This window comes from Ictidomys tridecemlineatus, chromosome 1 (assembly GCF_052094955.1).
Source record: "Ictidomys tridecemlineatus isolate mIctTri1 chromosome 1, mIctTri1.hap1, whole genome shotgun sequence".
Lineage (NCBI taxonomy): Eukaryota > Metazoa > Chordata > Mammalia > Rodentia > Sciuridae > Ictidomys > Ictidomys tridecemlineatus.
Window position 1 is genome coordinate 69,319,999 of NC_135477.1, and position 22,790 is coordinate 69,342,788.

Consider the following 22,790-nt stretch of genomic DNA (forward strand, 5'->3'; position numbering starts at 1 on the left):
GAAAAATCACCGGTAATTTATTGGCTTATTTGTTTTCAGATTTTTGCATCATAAAAGGTAATTTCATAATTTCAATTTTGATTACTTTGACCTATAAATGTCAATTTCATATGGTTTACCCAAATATATATAAATAATTCACATCTGTATTATTTTATGTTTGAAGAGCATACTAAACATTGTTTTACAGTTAGCCTTTCTCATTGAACATTATGGTGTAAATATTTGCTCATAATATAAAAACTTTTAAACATTATTATGAATGACTATTACATTCCAATGTAATGATATACCAAATTTTAGCTAATGATTTCTCTAATACTGGACATAACAGTTGTTTCCAATTTGTCACCATTATAAATAATACTCTGATAAACTGGGAGGGTGGTTCACACCTGTGATCTCAGTGACTTGGTAGGCTGAGGCAGGAGGATCATGAATTTGAAGCCAGCCTGGATAACTTAGAGAGATCCTGTCTCAAAGTGGAAAGTAGAAAGGGCTGGGGATGTAACTCAGTGAGTGAGGCCCTAGGTTCAATCCCTAGTACTGGGGGGTAAAAAAAGCAAGTGATTTTATAACCACTAAAATTTCTTGTTCTTGTGGAAAAGAGAAACAATGAGGAAGCACAGGCCGAGAAAGAGCTTGTAGACCAGCTCATGGCATGGTGTGTGGCCAGGTTTGTCACAGGGGTGTTTGGATGCTGATTAGGAAGTGAGAACCAAGCTGGTACTACAGTCAAGAGCAGACAGTGTTACACTAAGGATCAACCTGAAGCAGGCTGGCAGTGCTAGGAGAAGGCTGGTCCAGGGGGAGGGCATACTGGTGTTGAGAGCTGGGACAACATTCAGTCTTAGTTTTCTAAGTAATCTACAACTATTATTGAGGATCTACCATGTGACAGGACTGTTGTTGGCCCAAGGGAATCTGTAGAAAACAAATAAGGCCAACATCCCATACTGAGGGGTTTTATTCTAGTGGGAGGAATAAATAATAAATAATAAATATAATACGTGTGTGAGTGATATTATATACTAGAAGGTGGTAAATGCTTTGAAAAAAAAGAGCTGTCTTATGATATTGGCAAATGTGGTGACAAAGGGGAGGTTTACAATATTAAATGGAGTTAGTAAGGGTACGCCATCTTCAAAAAGTGACATTGGAATCAGGACTTGATGGAGGTAAGGGAGAGAGTATTCTAGGAAGACAACCTGCAAATGTGAAGCTCCCATTAGGAAAAACAGGGAAGCTAGAGCAGAGCGAGGGGTAGGACATTGAGGGGAGGGAGCTACATAGAGGGCAGTTTGTGGAGAGCCCAAGAAGCTATGGTAATGGTGAATATTGATAGATCAATATCTCAAAACATGTTCTACAATTGTGCGCTAATGTATTTTTCTGCAAGAAGGCACTCCTTGACTCATGCCTAGGCTTAAATGGAATGTAGGTGCAAAGATTGTGATCCTGAATTCTGCCACTCAGTCACTCCTGGAGGTCCTCTTTCCCTGTGATGGGCAAAGGGATTTGAGGGAATAAGCAGGAGGTGAGAGGGATGCTCTGGTCCTTCCTGGGTGTTTGTTTTGGAGGATTTGGGACAGTATTGTAAGATTTTGAATGCTGGGTTCAGGTCTCCTGGTCCTACTGCCTCCACCCTTTCAAGGACATAACTGGGGCTCCCTCCCATTCTTTGAGGGGGCGAGGGAATGTGCTCTCCTGCAGACCCCAACACAGAAAGACTTGGCAAAGGAGAGAAGGCCTGATTATTCAAAACATAACTGAAACCAAAGCTGTGGCAGCCTTTCCCCCAGAGGAGCCACTGAATGATTGCAAAAGCACTCACAATATAAAAAGAGGGAGTGGGTAGGATTGACGACTGTGATTACTCAGGACCTCTGTGTGAGTAAATGTCTGACTTCAAAATTCTCCAGCTTTGAATGCAAAAGCAAAAGCATATATTTACATTTTAAGATCTGGGGGACTGAAAATATGCTTTTAAGAGCTGTTTGGAGCTTTATCATTTTTAAACCTGCATCTCCGGCTTCTTATTTTTAAACATAGCTACTCTCTTTATGAAAACCCAAAGCTTCCTTTATTTACATTTCTGGAATGTTGAAACATTAAAATAGGTATTTGGAACTGTCCTTGTGTACCTGCTTTCAATTCATGGGAATATACACAATGTATAATAAAGTATAACTCTAACTAGTTCAAAAAAATATCAGAAAACCCTGCCAAGAGGTCAGAGTCAAATGAATCAGAGAAACCTAGCTAGAATTAAGCCACTTATTTTGATCCCCAATGCTGGGGATCAAATCCAGGGCCCCCACACCTGCCAGTCAAATACTCTACCACTGGGCTATATCCCCACCGAGAATTAAGCCACTTTGAAGAGCTACTCTTTCTGAATGTTTTCATATCAGTCACCTGAACAGCTATTCTTGTGCTACTGTGACCAACTGGCTTTAGACCCTAAGTCCCAGAGTTCCTCTCTCAGATAAGACTCTGAATTGGACCAAGTCATTCACGGACAATAGTGACTGTCCTGACCACATTCTTGTGATCAGCGGCTGCAGAGAGCCAAGCCTGAAGTCACCTGAATGCTCTTCTAATAGGCTTGCCTGTTGAAGATCTAAGATTACCCCCTGGAATATGATTTCCTCAGTCTTCTCATCTCATGCTTTTAATTGCTGAAACTGAAAATGCTAGGGGTGGTCCTTTGATTTGTTCCCACCATGACCATGTACAGTCAATAAATGCCAGAAGCTTCACTTCCAAAAGATGCCATGACTGTCCTCCTTGTTCTCCCTACTCCATCTTGCTTCAGTCCTCACCAAATCTGGCCTGTTGCTATAATAGCTCCTAAACGATCTCTAGGCTCCCATGTTTGTGCACTCAAAATGGTTTTAAAAGCCACTTTAAAAAACATTTTCACGCCTTCGTGTGAGATCCTCTGCCTCTCTCATTGCACCAAAATAAAATCCAAATTCCTTTCCTTGGTCTAGGAAACTGTGACTTGATAAGGCTCTTACCCACGTTTTTTCACTTCATCACCCCTGGCTGCTACACTTCAGTCACTAGGTCTTCCCCATTGTTTTCTCAAGCCACTCAATTGGTTCCAATCTTGGTATTAGGGATCTCCTTTCCCTGAAACTCTCCCTGCACCCCTCATCCTCTCAGGGCTAGCTCCTTATCCTTCAGATCTCAGTTTGAATTCTTCCTCCTCACAGAGTCCTTCTCTGACCCTTGCAATCTGAAGTAGCCCCCATCCATCATTCTCCATTCTATTTCAACTTGCAAGAGGATACTCTTCCTGTTTATTTATATATTTTTTAACATAGCTGTCTCTCACCATGCCTAGTTTGTGAACTCCATGGGAGCAGGACTTTTGACCATGTAATTTTCTACTACATCCTTAGCATCTGAACTGTGTTTGCAAGTAAAGGGTACACCATAAGTATTTGGTGGATGAATACAATTTTCTCCTGGTAGGACTGTTTTCTAGCTGAGAGTTTGGCATGAGTTGGTAATTTTTCTATCCAGCCTATACCTTTGGACAGCCTGTCTCTTCCTGGCTGCTCACCTGGTATATCAACATTCTGCATCATCTCCAAGGATCTAGTTACAGGAGGGGACTAGAAGAACTAGTACATATGGAATATGTACTAAATGAAAAGCCTCTCAAATCTTGTGCCCTGCTGCATCCATTATCTTTTCACTTATTAGAACAGTTTACATTTATATGTTCTTCCAAGAGTATGTCCATGCCTTTAGTGATGCTGTTTCTGTACAATAGAGGGAAGAAGGATTTTTTTTTCTTTCTCATTAAGAAACTTAAAGCGTATCACTGAAATGGTTTTAGAAATAGTTAGTCAATGCTATTTTAAACATGGAAAATTAAAATCCAGGGGTATATAATCAAGCTACCTAACAAAACTTTGGACTTTAGAACAGTTAATAGATGAAGGGAAGTTCTTAAAACTCAACTACAAACAGAGGCTACATTTACATTATAGACACTGTCTTCCAGGAGCATTTTGTTATTAATATACCCCCACACTTTGTTTATGATTATTAGTAACTTAGTATCTTTTTGTTATAATAGTAGTACATATTTAGTGTAAAATATTTGGAAACTATAGATGCAGTCTTGATTCAGCTGGTTTACAGCTGAACGTTAAAATACTACTGACCAATATGTGAATATGTGATATGAGACAATATTGCCCCCTACAGGTTCTTTGTGAGTTTTTTTTGTTTTTGTTTTTGGTTTTTTTTTTTTTTTTTTTTTTTTTGGTTGTTTTTGTTTTTGATAAAAGGTATTGAACCCAGGGACACTTAACCACTGAGATACATCCCTGGCCCTTTTAAAAAATATTTTATTTAGAGACAGGATTTTACTGAATTGCTAAGTGCCTCGCTAAATTGCTGAGTGTGGCTTTGAACTCTTGATCTTCCTGTCTTGGTTTCCTGAGCCACTGGGATTACAGGCACACGCCACCGAGACCAGGCCCCTACAGATTCTTTATGTGCTGCAGGCAGACTGACCACTCAAAAGCCAGAGAATGTCCCACAGCTTCTTGAAGGCTTGTGAACACTAAAGCCTGCTCTATGGTTTTAAGAGGAGTTGGGAGCCCTGTGAACGGAACTTGGTCCTGCTCCACAGTGAGCTTCATTCGGGAACAGACCTGCCTGAGTGTCTCAAGTTCCTCCAGTAGGCTGACAGCTCCTGAAAGAAACACCCTGGGTGAGGCTCCAGTCTGCAGTCAGCAAGACAATAGTCTAAGGCAGTAGTGTTAGACCATCTCCCACCCAACCACAGCTGACCCTGTTGTTCCTCACCTTGTTCTGTAAAAGACTGAAGGAAAGATGGCATCAGAACCACCAGAGAAGCAATGGGAGCTCTTCTGGTGAGCAGGGTGGAAAAGAACATCAGAGGTCAGTGGTTCTAAGAAGGCTCCAGAAACACAAGCTGCACGTTGGGAACAGCACACACAATGGCCAACAGAGGGGCAGGAAGATCATAGGAAGGTATGATCACAGGAGACTTCGGGGATATAAGAAGGAACTCTCATTGGCGGCTCTACTCCTTCAAGGAAAAAACTAGGGAAGGGGCTGTCTGGACAAGACTAGACATTTACAATAAAAGAGATAGTGGGGCCTCTGAGCACTAGTATTTATGGGATTACTGTAAGTTTGATGGTGCAACTCATTCCTTGGTGAGAGCAAGAGATACTTCACACAGAAAGGTAGAAGAAAGAAAAGCCTACCTATAATCTAACCATGGCAAGACACCACTTTTTGTCATTTTGACATATTTCCTTGCAATCTTCTTCATATGCATGTTTTATACTATATATACAATTTTATTTCTTTTCTCATTTTTAAGCTCTTCCTGATATTAAAAATAACTTTAGCCAGGCATGATTGAACATGCCAGTAATCCCAGCAGCTTGGGAGGCTGAGACAGGAGAATCTCGAGTTCAAAGCCAGCCTCAGCAATAATGAGGCTCTAAGCAACTCAGTGAGACCCTGTCTCTAAATAAAATACAAAATAGGGCTGGGGACATGGTTCAGTGGATGAGTATCCCTGAGTTCAATTCCTGGTACCAAAAAATTAAATAAATAAATAAGTAAAAATATTTTTTGAAAAAGAGTTAGATGGATTTTTAAAGTAAAGTTAACACTTACCATATAACCCAGAAATCATTACCACATATTCCCTCTAGTGAAATAAATACTTTTTTTGCACAAATTCTTGAATATGAATGTTTATAGCAACTCTGTACATCATTAAATGTTGGAAACAACCCAAATATTCTTTAATGAGTGAAAGAATAAACATTGGTACCTTCATACAATACTACTCAACAATAAAAAGGAATGGATTATGGAGGTTAAAAGAAGCCAGTCTTAAAAGATTAAATACTGATGACTACATTTATTTGACATTCCTGAAAAGTCAAAAACGTAGGTATGGAAAACAGAACAATAATCATCAGGACTTGGCAGTAGGGTGTGACTATCAAGGTATAGCATGGGAAAGTATTTTATGTGATAGAACTGTTCTTTCTTTATTTATTTATTTTTATTTATTTTTTTTAGTTTTCGGCCGACACAACATCTTTGTTTTTATGTGGTGCTGAGGATCGAACCTGGGCTGCATGCATGCCAGGCAAGCACGCTACCGCTTGAGCCACATCCCCAGCCCTGTTCTTTATTTTTGTATTCTTGGTGGATATGCAAAATCTATAGAAGCACCTTAAAATTTATAGAACTGTATAAATAAAATATATATTTTTAAAATATTTATTTTTTAGTTGTAGTTGGACACAATACCTTTATGTTTATATTTATTTTTAATGTGGTGCTGAGATTGAACCCAGGGCCTCACAAGTGCTAGATGAGCGCTCTCTACTGTTAAGCCACAATCCCAGCCCCATACATAAAATATTTTTATCACATTTAATTTAAAAATAAAATTTAAAATAGGCTTAAGATTCCCCTAAAACATAATTTAAAAAAAACTTTTTAGGATTGGGGATGTAGCGCAGTGGTAGGGGTTCACCCAGACACGCACAAGGCCCTGGCTTTGATCCACAGCACTGCAAATAATAATCATAACTCTTTAAATAAACATTCCAGTAAGGGACTCATCCCATAATTTATTCACACCTTCCCCTGACACCGGACTGTTGGATTGCTCCTAACTCTGTATAAATAAAGCCATATTGAAAACTTTTAGGGTGTACATCTGTTCACATTGAAGATTTCATAGTTCCGGTTGAATCCCAGAAGTGGAATTACTAAGATGATGGGTCTGAATATTTTTAGAACTCTTGATATCTGCTGCCAAATGGCTTTCCATTCAGGATTATGACAACTGCCCATCCCACCAGCAGTGTCTGAGGTTAAGTGATTTGGGTATTTTTAAGAATGTGCAATTAGAAGAGATATTCAGGTTTGGTTGGGAAATCATCAGAGGGAAGAAAGAGGAGCAGAGGTAGAAGGGTATCTAGGCCAGGAGTGAAACTCGAGCTTCAGACCTGAGGATTATCTGCCTCAAGTTTTTGCATTTTTCTACTAACTCCAACTTTGGTCCTTACCTCTTTCTTTTAGAATTTTTTATTTCTTCTTCCCTCTTTCTTTTATCCCTAATGCAAGAACCTAAAACTAGGCTACCAAAATAGCAAGGCTACAGTATGGAATTAACCATGAAATCTTGTCAAAACCATTGGTCATGTGAAAGACACTCTGCTAGCCTCTGAGTATGATGTCATAGACCTAAAAGCAGTGTCTTGGCCCTCGGGGAACTTACGATGCAATAGGCACAGGCAAAGTTGATATTACTTCTCTGCTCAACACCTTTCTCCCCCTAGCTTACTAATAATGAAAATGGAAATAATAACACCAACAGGTGCTGCTTAGCTGCTTGAAGAATGAGCTACCATTCCAAATTCAATTAAAAATTGCACCCAAATTCTATCTGAATGCAATTAATCAAGGAATACAAGATATGAAATGAAGCCATGCCTTGCAGGATGGGTGTATCCAATTGGAATGCATGCCAGGTAGGAAAATGGCATGTGCACAGGAGAGAGACTTTGCTAAGGAGTACAGGACTGTGACTGTTTCCCCTAGATGACCTTGTGTGAAAATAAACAAACAGCATTTGAAAACTTGTCTGTGATGAACTAAAGCTGACTCAACAGCCCATTTCTATGCATCAACTTGCTGGGGGAAATGGAATGGCCTATTCCCCAAAGCAGCGTTCCTCTCGCAGAGATAGAGATATTATGTATAATAAATTGGGAAAACTTGTGAAATGAAACATCTGTTCTGCCTGCTTAAGCACCAAGGCACTCTCAAGATACGAATTTCCATTCCACATTGTAGGTGATACCATGACGAGTTGAGAATGAGTTTGGAAGGTTTATCTCTTTCAAATAAAATGGTTCATCGTGTCTCTCCAACTTTTATAATAATGATTTGGGAACATTTTAGATAGAAAATTAAAAGAGACAGGAGGGAAGAATGATGACAGAACCAAAGAAGAATCCAGAAGAGTTGATACAGCTTGAAAAGGGGATTTTAATGTGGAGTCAACAATGCTTTCAGCTAATTTAAGCAAATAAACAAAGCCATTATACTATATGTATGGTGTTTATTTTGCTACAAATCTATGTAGAATGAAAGGTACATTGTGAAATGCAAAACTCATCTGTATTTAGGATCTGAGCAATTGCCTAGATGTTTGAGAAAACAAAAATGTGGATATTATTTTATTGAATGTTTTTAGAACAGAATGCTACTTTTTCCCCCTCTGCCAATAATCATTTGATTCTTTCTGTTTGCTCTCCATTTACCTACTAGGTAGCAGCCATGTACCACTTTCTAATGTGCTTTTGTTTTTTAATCTAGATTGCTCTCCACATTTACTCTTGTCTAGACAATATATACCACCAACTCATTGTTTCCCCCAGGTGGCCAGGTGTGAAATATGTTGAAATCAGTTTTAGGAAGAGACTTTTTTTCTTACTATAATATTATATAATATTAGAACTAATGCTACATCTTACAGATTTCAATACTCCCTTCAAAGTATTATCTTATTTGAACTTGACCAGAACTTGGAGATAGACGTGCAAATATTTTTGCCCACCATTCTATACTGGGATAAATTAAAGAGTCTGAAAATTATTTTCCAAAGATTATTCAAAAAACTAAGACAAGACAAAGACACCTTTTATCCTGCTGTTACTTTGTTTTTCAATTATACTATATAGTCAATGCTTGGAGATAATCAGGCAGGTTTTTTTCCTGAAAAACTCTCAGGAGAAATGTTCTCTAGTCCCAAACCTTTTAGACCTTGTGTAATTTCTGCTTGATCCTCTTCCATTTCTTCTTCTTGGCAGGCATGTGGAATTGGCAGGGTGGAGAGGGCTTGTGATGTTGAGGATGGGCTTCCCCAAAGTCACTTCTTGTGGTGGCTCAGAGGATGGTACTGGTGTATGCAACACACCAGCAACCTTGGCATCAACAAGTGAACCATAAGTGAGAAGAGGTATGTAATCCAGGTACCACAATGTGGGTAGTGACCTTATGGAGTCCCACGTGGCAAGAGAAAACAGCAAGAGTCACAATCTGGGTCCAGGGTAGACCAGTCCAACCATGTGTGCAGTGGTCAGAGGGGAGCGTTTAGCCAGCAGTGCATCAGAGTGGGCCATGTCGGCAAGGTCAGTGCTGGAGCCAAGTGGCCACTGGAACAATGGTGGGACAGTGATGCCTATGTCCCAGGTGGAGGGGTGGAAGAGTACGCACATGAGGGCTCAGTCATTTCTCCTGATCCTGGTCCTGCTCTTACTTGACTCTTCTTAGAATACTCAGGTAAGAGAGGCATGTGTGTAAATTAGAAGGGATTAGAAAGGACAAAACACAGGCAGAGTTTACATTAAAAAGCAATTCAGGTTGGGATTATAGCTCAGTTGGTAAAGTGTTTGCCTTGCAAGCACAAGGCCATGGGTTCAATTCCCAGCCATAAAAAAAAAAAAAAAAAAAAAACACATTCAATGAGGAATTGCCAGAGAGAAAAGAACTAGACCTCCCCTTTCCTTGACATAATTTAAAATATTCACCATTATTAAAGACCATTTTTCCCCTTGGAAATGTTAAGGCAGGAAGAAAACACAGTAACCGAGTCTACACTTATTGATATAAGGATGTTACCTTTGAGACTCTAGCTATGTGGATAGAGGGGTATTAAGGCCTTGCATTAGGTAGAGTGGCTGCTAATGAGCAAATGAGCTTTGGTCCAAATTGGTATGAACTGATGCAGTTCTGCAAAGTTGATAAGTCTTGGGTGATGCTTCTGAGACTAACATGCCTGAGAATCACCTGCAGATTCTGATTCAGAGGGTTTGAAGTGGAACCTAAGAATTTCTAAGAAGTTCTAGGTAATGTTATGGTGCTACACCATTGTAGACTACTGAATAAGCAGGGAGCTTAGAGCTCTTCAGATTACATTATATACGTATTTTTGTATTCTGATGTTTTCCCTCTTAACCTTTTAGAAAAAAAAATTTATATATTAATTATTCTTTGGATTCATGGTTTTAATAACTGTAAAATTTCAGTTACTTGAACATGTAGAGATTTATTTTGTTTTAAAAAAAAAAAAGATTTTTTGTACTGAAGATTGAACCCAGTGGTGCTTAACCACTAATCCACACCCCAGTCCTTTTGTATTGTTTATTTTGAGAAAGAGTTTCTCTTAGGGCCTTGCTAAATTGCCACAGCTGGCCTCAAGTATGAAATCCTCCTGCCTCAGCCTCCTGAGTCACTGGGATTACAGGTGTATGCTACCACGCCTGGCTGAAAGCTTAAATGCTTCCTGTTTTTAACTATCACAAATTATGCTACCATCCCTGTTCATAAATTTTTGTTTTCTCTTTACCAAACTTTCGTCTCATCAGGGCTAGGAAACTTAAGAAGAAAAAGATACATGAAAGAAGTTGAAAATATAAAAACAAATATTGATTGAGCCTGTAATGTCTACATCCAAGGCATCGAGTGACGGGAATTATGGAATACACAGAGAAGAAAGTTTTTCTTTCATTTGCTATAATGTGTACTCATTAACTGTGCCATAAAATCTAAAGTTTGAATGTGGCTGGAATTTCCCCATAAAAAGTATTATAATTAGGGATTATGTTCCAAGATTCATAATGAACTTTATGATGGGAAAAACACAAGTTACACAATAATACTGAACATTAAAAATTATAGGCCATGTTCTATGCAATGGAATAAGTTTGCCATATACACTGAATATAAAAACTACCATATTATAACTTGGCACAAAAACAAATAAACTGCATCAAATTGGAAATAGTCAATAATTCAGCTTCTCTGGTTCACTGTGTCCTTAGATCCTGGCTTTAATTAAGGTGACATCAACCCAAACAGTATTTTTGAATTAAAAAAGCACTTTAAGATACTCTTTCCATTGGACTAAAGCTTATGTATATTGATTTTGTTCCAGTAAGACACTGTACTCCCATATGTTAGAAAATTGTAGCAATACAAAATCAATGATAAAATGTCTACAATGTGAGTGGTTCTTCCTCAGATGTCAACCTGTGCAGTGAAGTCTGCACAGCCATCGGCATTGCCTCCATATCTCAGGAGACATTTTTGGGATGAATAGTGTATTCCATTGTGCTGTGAGGCTGTAATCTGCCAGTTTCTTCTTTTGCCATTCAACAGGATGCTCAAAAACATGCAAAGCAGTAAAAAGAAGGGTAATGGGAAGATCCAGCAAGTCTCAGATTTTAATGACATATCATCACAAAATCTTATTAAAATACAGATTATAATCCAGAGGTAAGACTGAGGATTCTGCATTGTTATATGTATAACAATGCAGAATATATATAAAAGTTATTGATGGATGAACCTTTAATTAATTAATTAATTAATAGTGCTGAGAATTGAACCCAGCACCTCACCCAAGTGCTAGGCAGACATTTTAGCTCTGAGCTACAACCCCGGCCCCTGCATTATGTTTTATTTGTTTGGGGTTCTGGGAATTGAATGCAGGGTCTCTAGCATGTTAATCAAGCACATTACCATGAGCTATCCCTCCAGCTACATTCTGCATCTCTTACAGTCTCCAAGGTGACTTCACAGGCCCAGTTTCATTTGTTTCTCTGGTCAAAATAGTTACTTCTAGTTTGTTGAAACTGATTTAGTGTTTTCTTTTGATTCCTGTGTTGAATCTTGGGATGGAAAGGAATTTCTAGATGATTCTAATGTACAGCCAAGACTAAGAACTAATGATGTGGGCTGGGGTTGTGGCTCAGTGGTAGAGTGCTCACCTAGCCTGTGTGAGGCCCTGGGTTTTTCAGCACCACATAAAGATAAATAAATAAAGGTATTGTGTCCATCTACAACTAAAAAATATTAATTAAAAAAAAAAAGAAAATGAAAAGAACCAGTGATGTAGTGAAAAGTCATGAGTTCAAGGCACTGTCTCTAAAAGGCATTCCACAAATGAAAATGTAACTTTAAAATCTTTTAAAAAGAATTGTTAATCAGACTGCATGCAGTTTATCACAAATGAATGATATAGTTGGGCATGATAACACATGCCTATAATCCGTGTAACTCAGGAAACTGGGACAGGAGGATTTCAGGTTTGAAGTCAACCTGAGAAATTTGACTAGACTCTGTCTCAAAATAAAAAGGACCGGAGATGTAGGATGTAACTCAGTGGCATAAATATCCTGGGATCAATCCCCAGTACAGAAAAAAAAAAAAAGGTAAAGAAGCCCCAAAACAAATGAAATGATACACATTTCTAAGTGTCCAAGGAGTTTAAAGGCAGGGAAGAGTTCCATGGGTAGGGATACTTAAGGAATGGAAGAATGCCCACCCAGAGTTCCAGATGTGGCATTAGCATAGGTGATGGTGGCAGTGAGACTCTGACCTGAGGACAGATCTTCTCCTCCTCTGGAATTGTGCTCTGTATAAAGTTGAGAGTTTGGCCAAATGATAGTAGTTGCAACTCAAATCAGTCCACATGCACGAAGATTGTTACAATCTTGCCATTTTCCCACCTATGTAATCGGACTGTATTTGATTTCTATTTACTGATTGTATTACTAGGAACTTTCTAATTCTTATTTTAGAAGTTCAAAGCCCATAGCCATTTTCTTACTTAGAACTGGTAAAGTCAGCTTTGAGTATGTCAAATAATGTGTGTGGTTAACACATTCCTCCTCTGCCTAGAATAACTTTCTTCCTCACTCTCTCTCTTCCCTCACTCACCCTCTATTTCATCAAAGGCCTTCTCAGTCTAATTTTTGGCAATTTGAGTTTAGAACAAATTCAAATTCTCTTTGGGAAAGTCAGTATCTCTAATGTGTGTGGTATTTATAAAGCTATGTTCATAATTTTTTTAAAATTTCTTCAGTGCTGGAAATTGAACCCAGGGCCTTGTGCCTGCTGAGCTACAACTGCTAGGCCTTTATTTTGTTTTGAGACAGGGTTTCGCTAAGTTGCCGTAGCTGCCCTCAAATTTGAAATCCTCCTGCGTCAGCCTCCTGAATAGGTGTGATTATAGGTGTGCACCACCTATGCACAGAAATTCCTAGCTCAGATATTCTTTGATATTCCTCTACTAAAGAGATGAAGCTTATGTTCCAATAAAAAAATGTGAAAAGAGGAGGAGAAAAGAGAGAGATGAAGTTTATTCTCCTTTTCTTAGTGTGGGCTGAACTTAGTGGCTCATTTTCAACTAGTAGAACTCACAAAAGTGATGGAATGCTACTTATAAGATTAGGTTGTTAAAAGACTAAGGCTTTCATCTTAGGGATGCATTCTCATTTTGGGACAAAACTTTTTTTCACATTTTTATCAGTGCATTACAGTTGTACATATCGATAGGGTTTATCGTTACTTGTTCATACATGCACACAATATAACAATATAATTTGGTCAATATCACTTCCCAGGACCTCTCTGTCCCTCTGAACCTCCTATCCCTTGAACTCTTTCTTCTGCTGATTTCCTTTTGATTTTCATAACGTCCACCCCTTTCTTTTCCTTTTTTCTCTCTAGCTTCTGCATATGAGACAAAACATATGTCCCTTGACCTTCTGAGTTTGACTAATTTTGCTTAATTTAACAGTCTCTAGTTCTATCCATTTTCCTGCATTAAATGACATAACTTCATTTTTCATTATGGCTGAATAAAACTCCATTGTGTACAATATGCCACATTTTCTTTATCCATTCATCCACTGATGGACTTCTAGGCTAATTCCATAATTTGGCTATTGTGAATTGTGCTGTAATATACATGGATATGCATGTATCACTGTAGTATGACGACTAATTCTTCAGGATAAATACCAAGGAGCTGGGTCATATGGTATTTCCATGCCCAGTCTTTTGAGGAGACTCCATACGGATTTCCATAGTTGTACTAATTTACAGTCCCAAACACAGTGTAAAAGTGTTCCTTTTTCTCCACATCCTCTCCAGCATCTGTTATTGCTTACAGTCTTGATGAGTGGTGTGAGATGAAATCTCAGTGTAGTTTTGATTTGCATTTCCCTAATTGCTAGTGATATTGAATATTTTTTCATATACTTGTTGAATGTTTGTATTTTTTCTTCTGAGAAGTGCTTGTTCAGTTCATTTGCCCATTTATCAATTGGGTTATTTGATTTTTTGGTGTAAAGTTTTTTGAGCTCTTCATGTATTCTAGATATTAATCCTCTGTCAGAAGAGTAAGTAGCAAAAATTTTCTCCCATTCTTTATCTTCTCTCTTAACATTCCTAATTGTTTTCTTTGCCGTGCAGAAGCCTTATAATTTGATGCCATCCATTTATTATTTCTTGGTATTATTTCCTGAGCTCTAGGGATTCTATTGAGAAAGTTGTCTGTGCCTAAAAGCTGGAGTGTTGACCCTATGTTTTCTTCTAGGAGTTGCATAGTTTCAATTCTAATTCCTAGGACCCATTTTGAGTTGATTTTTGTGCAGGATGAAAGGTAAGAGTCTAGTTTCATTTTTTCACATATGGATAACCAGTTTTCCCAGAACCATTTGTTAAAAAGTTTATAATTTCTCTAACGAATTTTTTGGCACCTTTGTCAAGTACTAGCTTCTACTTTAAAATAAGGCAACACGATATTTTTTTCCTAATTTATCTAATTTAAAAAATCCCAACAAGCATTGTTAATAATATTACAATCTATCATTGTCTTTATTTTTCCATTCTTCAGATTGAGCTATAAAGTCAAATACTGATTACATAAACATTATTCTGTGTTAATAAATATTTTGAGCAGTTCTGTCACCTCAGATAAACTCAAAGAAAAATATTAATACAAGTTGGCAATTCAAATAAACAAGGAAAATATTAATTACTTAAAAAACAGTACATGGACACTTGGTTAACTATTGGGGAAAAACAAAGCTAGATGCTTACTTCACAAATTAAATTCCAGACTTATTAAGTATTTATATATAATCAAATTGAAGATAAGTCATTAAGCTGGGGGTGTAGCTCAGTGGTAGAGTTCTTTCCTAGCATGTGTAAGGCCTGGGTTCACTCCCCAGAACCACCGCTCAGAAAACAGCAAACAATAAGAAGATAGGTCTTTAAAATTAGATAAAATAAATTAATCATAAAATAACTGTGAAAATATAATTGGATGTTTATTATTTTATGGGATTGGAAGTCTTTTTGCTTTTTACAATTTAAAAATTTTAATTCATAAAACAGAGATAGAAATCACAGGGTATGGTGGCATAGGCCCATAATCCCAAATTCTGGGAGGCTGAGGCAGGATGACTGCAAATATTAGGCTAGCCCTGGACAATTTAGCAAGACCCTACCTCAAAATAAAAAATAAAAAGTAGATCAGTGATCCTGTACCCCTGGGTTCAATCCCCAGTAACTGCAAAGAGAGAGGTGAATTTACACAAAAACTTAAAACTTTGCATACATATTAAAAACAGTACAATAACATGGAAAAAGGAAACACATATACTGCACATGATAGACAATATGTTTATATTCTACATATGAAAACACTTACAAGCTGGGTGAGGTGGCACACACTGGTAGTCCCAGTGACTAGGGAGGCTGAGGCAGGAGGATCATAAGTTTGAGGCCAGCCTCAGCAACTTAGTGAGACCCTGTGTCAAAAAATAAAAAGGGCCAGAAGTGGCCTACACCTGTAATCCTAGCAACTTGGGAGCCTGAAGCAGGAAGATTGCAAGTTCAAAGCCAGCCTTAGCAATTTAGCAAAGTCCTAAGCAATTTAGCAAGACCCTGTCTCAAAATAAAAAAAAACTAAAAAGGGTTGGAGATGTGGCTCAGTGGTTACGCACCCTGGGCTCAATCCCTGCTACCAAACAAATAAAATTAAAAGTGAAAATTAATAAATAAAAAGGACTGGGGATGTAGCTCATTGGTAACACATCCCTGAGTTCAATCCCTAGTATCAAAGAAAGAAAGAAAGAAAGAAAGAAAGAAAGAAAGAAAGAAAGAAAGAAAGAAAGAAAGAAAGAAAGAAAGAAAGAAAAGAAAAAGGAAAGAAAGAAAAGAAAGAAAAAACCTTATAATTTGCTAACAAATTGTGGAAAAATTACAAAGAATTTCAAAAGGCAATTCACAAGAGAAATACAAATAGCCATACATATTAAAAGATTCAATCTTCTCTTAAAAGGAAAAAGAATCTTTAAGGACTCTTTCAATTCTAACACAATGTAACTGAAAGCATCAGAATTAGTTGGGATATTTTTGCATAGATTTGCTCTTGAACTGAATTCCTAGTGCAAAATATTTTAATTCCTAATATAAAGTTTAATAAAATCACTCTAATTTCACTTATATATATATATATATATATATATATATATATATATATATATATATTGGTTTGGTACTGGAGATTGAATTTGAGGCCTCACACATGCTACTTAAGTGCTATATCACTGAGCTACTTTCCATGCCATTTAAAAATTTTTATTATTGAGACAAGATCTCACTTGGTTGCCCAAGCTGGCTTCAAATTTGCAGTCTTCCTGTCTCAACATCCCAAGTAGCTATGACTAGAGGCATGTGTCACTATGCTAGGCCTAAAAATCCAGATCTTTTTAAAAGCAATTTTATTAGGATTTTTTGGTTGCATATACCAGAATCCCAACTCAAGCATTCCTAAGGAAAAAAATCAGCAGATGTCTACCCCTCCTCATTTTATACCCTTAACCTCCCTTGAAACTCTCAATGGGCTCTCTTGGAAACGTAAGGACAAATTGACCTCATTCTTCTCCCCTGCTGGGTAGAGAAAGTTAACTTCTGATACTTAGAAGTAGAGCAGCTCTAAGTAAAATAGAACCAGCATGTTCTCCAGAGACTTCCTAGTAATTTAAACTTCCAGCTGCAAAAGTTCCTAGAATATATTCCAGGTTATTACTTTAGCCTCTGGTCACATGTCCCTGAAGCACAGCAATCAGGTCCCTTGAATGGCTTATTGCTGTCAAGCCTCCAGGCTGTAGGGAATTTGGCACTTATGATTGGTTTACTCAGATCTCTTATCCATCATCCCTTTGGACAATCACCCTCTCACTGTTCTTGTGGTCTAGTCAAGCCAGTCAATCTCAGCATCTTCACCACTATGCCCTTGCATAAGGATTATGTTTCAAGTTGGTCAATGTATTCTCTGGAGGTAGGGGGTGGATTGATTCATTGATGTCAGAAGAAATGTGCTCTTCTTCCTGGAGTAGATAAAGTCAAGATCAGTAGCTGGGCTAGCAATGGTCAAAGAAAGTCATTTTCTCAGAAAAAGATAAGGCAAGAAACAGGGAGATGGGGTAGGGATGATGAGGGCAACAGAGACCTATGTAATGAGTCATCCTAGAGCTTGTTCTACCCTCAGAATTCCCAGATAAGTAAACCAAGCAGTCATGAAATTCATCTGTAAAAATAAGAGACCCAGAATAGCTAAAGCAATCCTTAGCAAGAAGAGCGAAACAGCTGGCATCACTATACCATACCTTAGACTATACTACAGAGCAATAGTAACAAAAATGGCATGGTATTGGCACCAAAATAGACTGGCAGACCAATGGTACAGAATAGAGGACGCAGAGACAAACCCACGTAATTACAGTTATCTTATATTAGACAAAGGTGCCAAAAACATATACTAGAGGAAAGATAGACTCTTCAACAAATGGTGCTGGGAAAACTGGAAATCCATGTGCAACAAAATGAAATTAAGCCACTATCTCTCACCATGCACAAAACTCAACTCAAAGTGGATCAAGGACCTAGGAATTAAACCAGAGACCCTTCCACCTAATAGAAGAAAAAGTAGGCCCAAATCTTTATCATGTGGAATTAGGTCCCACCTTCCTTAATAAGACTCCTATGGCACAAGAAATAAAACCAAGAACCATTAAATGGGATGGATTCAAATTCAAAAGCTTCTTTTCAGCAAAAGAAACAATCAGTGAGATGAATAGAGAGCCTACAGAATGGGAAAAAATTTTTACCACAAGTACATCAGACAGAGCACTAATCTCTAGGGTATATAATGAACTCAAAACTCTTAACACCAAAAAAACAAATAGCCCAATTATTAAATGGGCCAACAAACTGAACAGACACTTCTTAGAAGAGGATATACAATCAATCAACAAATATATGAAAAAATGTTCACCATCTCTAACAATTTCAAACAACAATAAGTGTTGGTGAGGATGTCGAGAGGAAAGGTACACTCATACATTGCTGGTGGGACTGCAAATTGATGCAGCCAATATGGAAAGCAGTATGGCGATTCCTTGGAAAATTGGGAATGGTACCACCATTTTGCCCAGCTATCCCACTCCTCGGTCTATACCCAAAGGACTTAAAAACAGCATACTACAGTGATGCAATCACATCAATATTTAGAGCAGCACAATTCACAATAGCTAAACTGTGGAATCAACTTAGATGACCTTCAGTAGATGAGTGGATAAAGAAACTCTGGTATACATACACAATGGAATATTATTCATCATTAAAAGAGAATAAAATCATGGCATTTTCAGGTAAATGGATGGAGTTGGAGAATATAATGGTAAGTGAAATTAGCCAATCCCCCCAAAACAAATGCCGAACGTTTTCTCTGATATAAGGATGCCGATCCATAATGGGGATGGGGGGAGCATGGGAGGAATGGAGGAACTTTAGATAGGGTAAAGGAGAGGGAGGGGAAGGGAAGGGGTATGGGGGTAGGAAAGATGATGGAATGAGATGGACATCATTACCCTAAGTACATGCATGAAGACATGAATGGTTTGACTCTACTTTGTGTACAACCAGAGACATGAAAAATTGTGCTCTGTATGTGTAATATGAATTGATTGCATTCTGCTGTCATGTATAACAAATCAGAATAAATTTTTTTAAAACTATGAGAAATTTTTTAAAAATCAAATGGCTTAAAGCCAGGCATGGTGGCACATGCCTATAATCTCAGAGACCCAGGGGTATGATTCAGGAGGATCTCAAGCTTGAGACCAGCCTCAGCAACTTAGTGAAACCCTGTGTTGAAATAAAAAATAATGGGGATAGAGGATGTACCTCAGTGGTAAAGCATTCCTGGGTTCAATTTCCTGTAACTAAAACACACACACACACACACACATACACACACACACACACACACACACACAAAATCAAATGGCCCTAACTTACCAATACTTCTCACAGAGCAGTTCCCACAGGCCTCAGTAGCACAACCAGTCTTCTTGTCTTCTGAGCTACTAGCATCAACTCTTTTGGAAGTGTATGAATGTATGAGAGGGGCACTTAAGATTATCCAATGGTTCACTAACACATTATCCAGATCTTATCATTATACATTGTATATGTGCATTGAAATACCACATTAGCCAGATATGGTGGTGCATGCCTGTAGTCCCAGTAACTTGGGAGGCTGAGGCAGAAGGATCACAAGTTCAAAGTCAGTCACAGAAACTTAGCAAGGCCCTAAGCAACTTAATGAGACTCTGTCTCAAAGTTAAAAAACAAAAAGGGCTGGGGATGTGGCTCAGTGATTCAATTCCTGGTTTAAAAAAAAAAAAAAGGTAAACAAAAAATAAGAGAGATACCACATGTTCCGTGAGTATAGACAATTGTTATGTGTCAACTTAAAAATTATTTAAATGGAAAAAAATCATTTCAATCAATCTATTTTTTCCAAAGGTTTATCTTTTACTTTCCAAGATGTATTTGAAACTCTCTCTCTCTCTCTCTCTCTCTCTCTCTCTCTCTCTCTCTCTCTCTCTCTCTCACACACACACACACACACACACACACACACACACACACTTCATATCTGTTGGGTCTACTGATCCATGGATTCTCCTGACAGTAAACATTTCTTTCCATTCTGGCACATGTACTTAATACAGAATCAATTTCTGTTAACTTAGAGAAGCAGATTCTTTGCTTAAAAATATTTTGTCCACAAATTATCACTGTTTGCAGATAATATAGTCCTATATCTAGAATATTATAAAATCTCCACCAAAAGACCATTGAAGCTACTAAACACATTTAGCAAAGTAGCAGGTAACAAAATCAGCAAACAAAAATCAATAGCTTTTCTATAAACCAACAAGGAATTGGCTGAGAAATAAATCAGGAAAACAACTGCTTTCACAACAGCCTAAAAAACAACCAAACAAACAAAAAACAAGGAATAAATCTAAGGAGATGAACGATCTCTACAATGAAAACTATACAACATTGAAGAAAGAAATTGAAGAAGACCTCAGAAGATGAAAAGACCTCTCATGTTAATGGATAGGCAGAATTAATATTATTAAAATGGCCATACAACCAAAAACAATGTACATTTTCAATATAATCCCTGTGAAAATACCAATGACATTCTTCTCAGAACTAAAAAACAGTCCTAAAATTTATTTGGAAAAGTACAAGACATAGAATAGACAAAATAATTTTAAGCCAAAAAAAGCAATACTAGAGGCATCAAAATAATTGACTTTAAATCATCCTACAGAGCTATAATTACAAAAACTGCATGATACTGGCATAAAAACAGACACATAGACCAATGGTACAGAATACAAGACACAGAGACAAACCCACTTAGATACAGTCATCTGATCCTCAACAAAGGTGCCAAAAATATACACTGGAGAACAGACAGCCTTTTTAACAAATGGTTGTGGGAAAACTGGTTATTCATATGTAAAAGAATGAAACTAGACTCTCACCTCTCACCCTGTACAAAAATCAACTCAAAATGGGTCCTAGGAATTAGAATTGAAACTATGCAACTCCTAGAAGAAAACATAGGGTCAACACTCCAGCTTTTAGGCACAGGCAACAACTTTCTCAATAGGATCCCTAGAGCTCAGGAAATAATACCAAGAAATAATAAATGGATGGCATCAAATTATAAGGCTTCTGCACGGCAAAGAAAACAATTAGGAGTGTTAAGAGAGGAGATACAGAATGGGAGAAAATTTTTGCTACTTACTCTTCTGACAGAGGATTAATATCTAGAATATATGAAGAGCTCAAAAAACTTTACAGCAAAAAATCAAATAACCCAATTGATAAATGGGCAAATGAACTGAACAAGCACTTCTCAGAAGAAAAAATACAAACATTCAACAAGTATATGAAAAAATATTCAATATCACTAGCAATTAGGGAAATGCAAATCAAAACTACACTGAGATTTCATCTCACACCACTCATCAAGACTGTAAGCAATAACAGATGCTGGAGAGGATGTGGAGAAAAAGGAACACTTTTACACTGTGTTTGGGACTGTAAATTAGTACAACTATGGAAATCCGTATGGAGTCTCCTCAAAAGACTGGGCATGGAAATACCATATGACCCAGCTCCTTGGTATTTATCCTGAAGAATTAGTCGTCATACTACAGTGATACATGCATATCCATGTATATTACAGCACAATTCACAATAGCCAAATTATGGAATTAGCCTAGGAGTCCATCAGTGGATGAGTGGATAAAGAAAATGTGGCATATTGTACACAATGGAGTTTTATTCAGCCATAATGAAAAATGAAGTTATGTCATTTAATGCAGGAAAATGGATAGAACTAGAGACTGTTAAATTAAGCAAAATAAATCAAACTCAGAAGGTCAAGGGACATATGTTTTGTCTCATATGCAGAAGCTAGAGAGGAAAAAGGAAAAGAAAATGTAGGAGTGAACTTCATGAAAATCAAAGGGAGATCCAAAGAGGAATAGGACTAAGTGGTAGTGGGAGTGGGAGATGGGGAGGTAGGGGGAAGTTTAAAAAAAAAGATGATTCTTTGTTAAATACATAAATAAATGAAAACTAGCTTTTTTAAAGCTTCATTTGGTGGCTTTATTTTCACTTGGCATTTTCCCCTCTGCCACCTAAAGATTTTCTAGCAGATTTAACATCTGACATTGGGAATTCTTAGACCTGAGAAAGGAACTGCTGACAGGAGATTTTTCTATGAATAGTAGGACTGATAAAAGGGGGGATTGTGCTTTCAAGATTTGAGGGTGGATGCTCATCCTGAGGATTTAAAACTCTATCTGCAAAGCCCCTGGCTGGAATACCCGATCAAATTGTATACTCCCAGCTTCACACACAAAAAAATATGTTTTAGTCAGAATGAATTCTCAGAATGTGACCTCATTTGTAAATAGGACCATTGCAGTTCTAATTAGTTAATACTGGAGGAGGCTAGCCCCTCATCCAATGTGATTGGTGTCTCGTTGGAACACAGCCTTGTGAAAACAGAGGCAGAAGAGCACCATGCAACCATGCAGGCAGAGTTTGGAGTTATGCAGCTGCACATAAAGGATCAATTCTGTGTGTCAAAGATTGTTGGCAAACTTCCAGATGCCAAGAAGATAGGAATGATTCTTCCACATTTTTCAGAGGGAACATGGCTCTGCTGATACCTTAATTTGGCAAGCCTAGCCACTCAGTTTGTGCTGCTTTGTTATAGCAGTCCTGGGAAACAAATATAGGCCCCAGCACTTAATAGTCTCAGGGTTTCTGACACCAAAAATGCCCCAAAACATCTTTGATCTGATTTTTGCCAAATTTTGAACACTTTTAAGAGATGATATCTCCTTTTCCTTCTATTTTTACAAGTTAAGCTGTTCCTATTTTACAGTAACAAATTTGAAATGACAATTCATTACACAGTTACAATCTGCTAGACATTCATGTAAAGT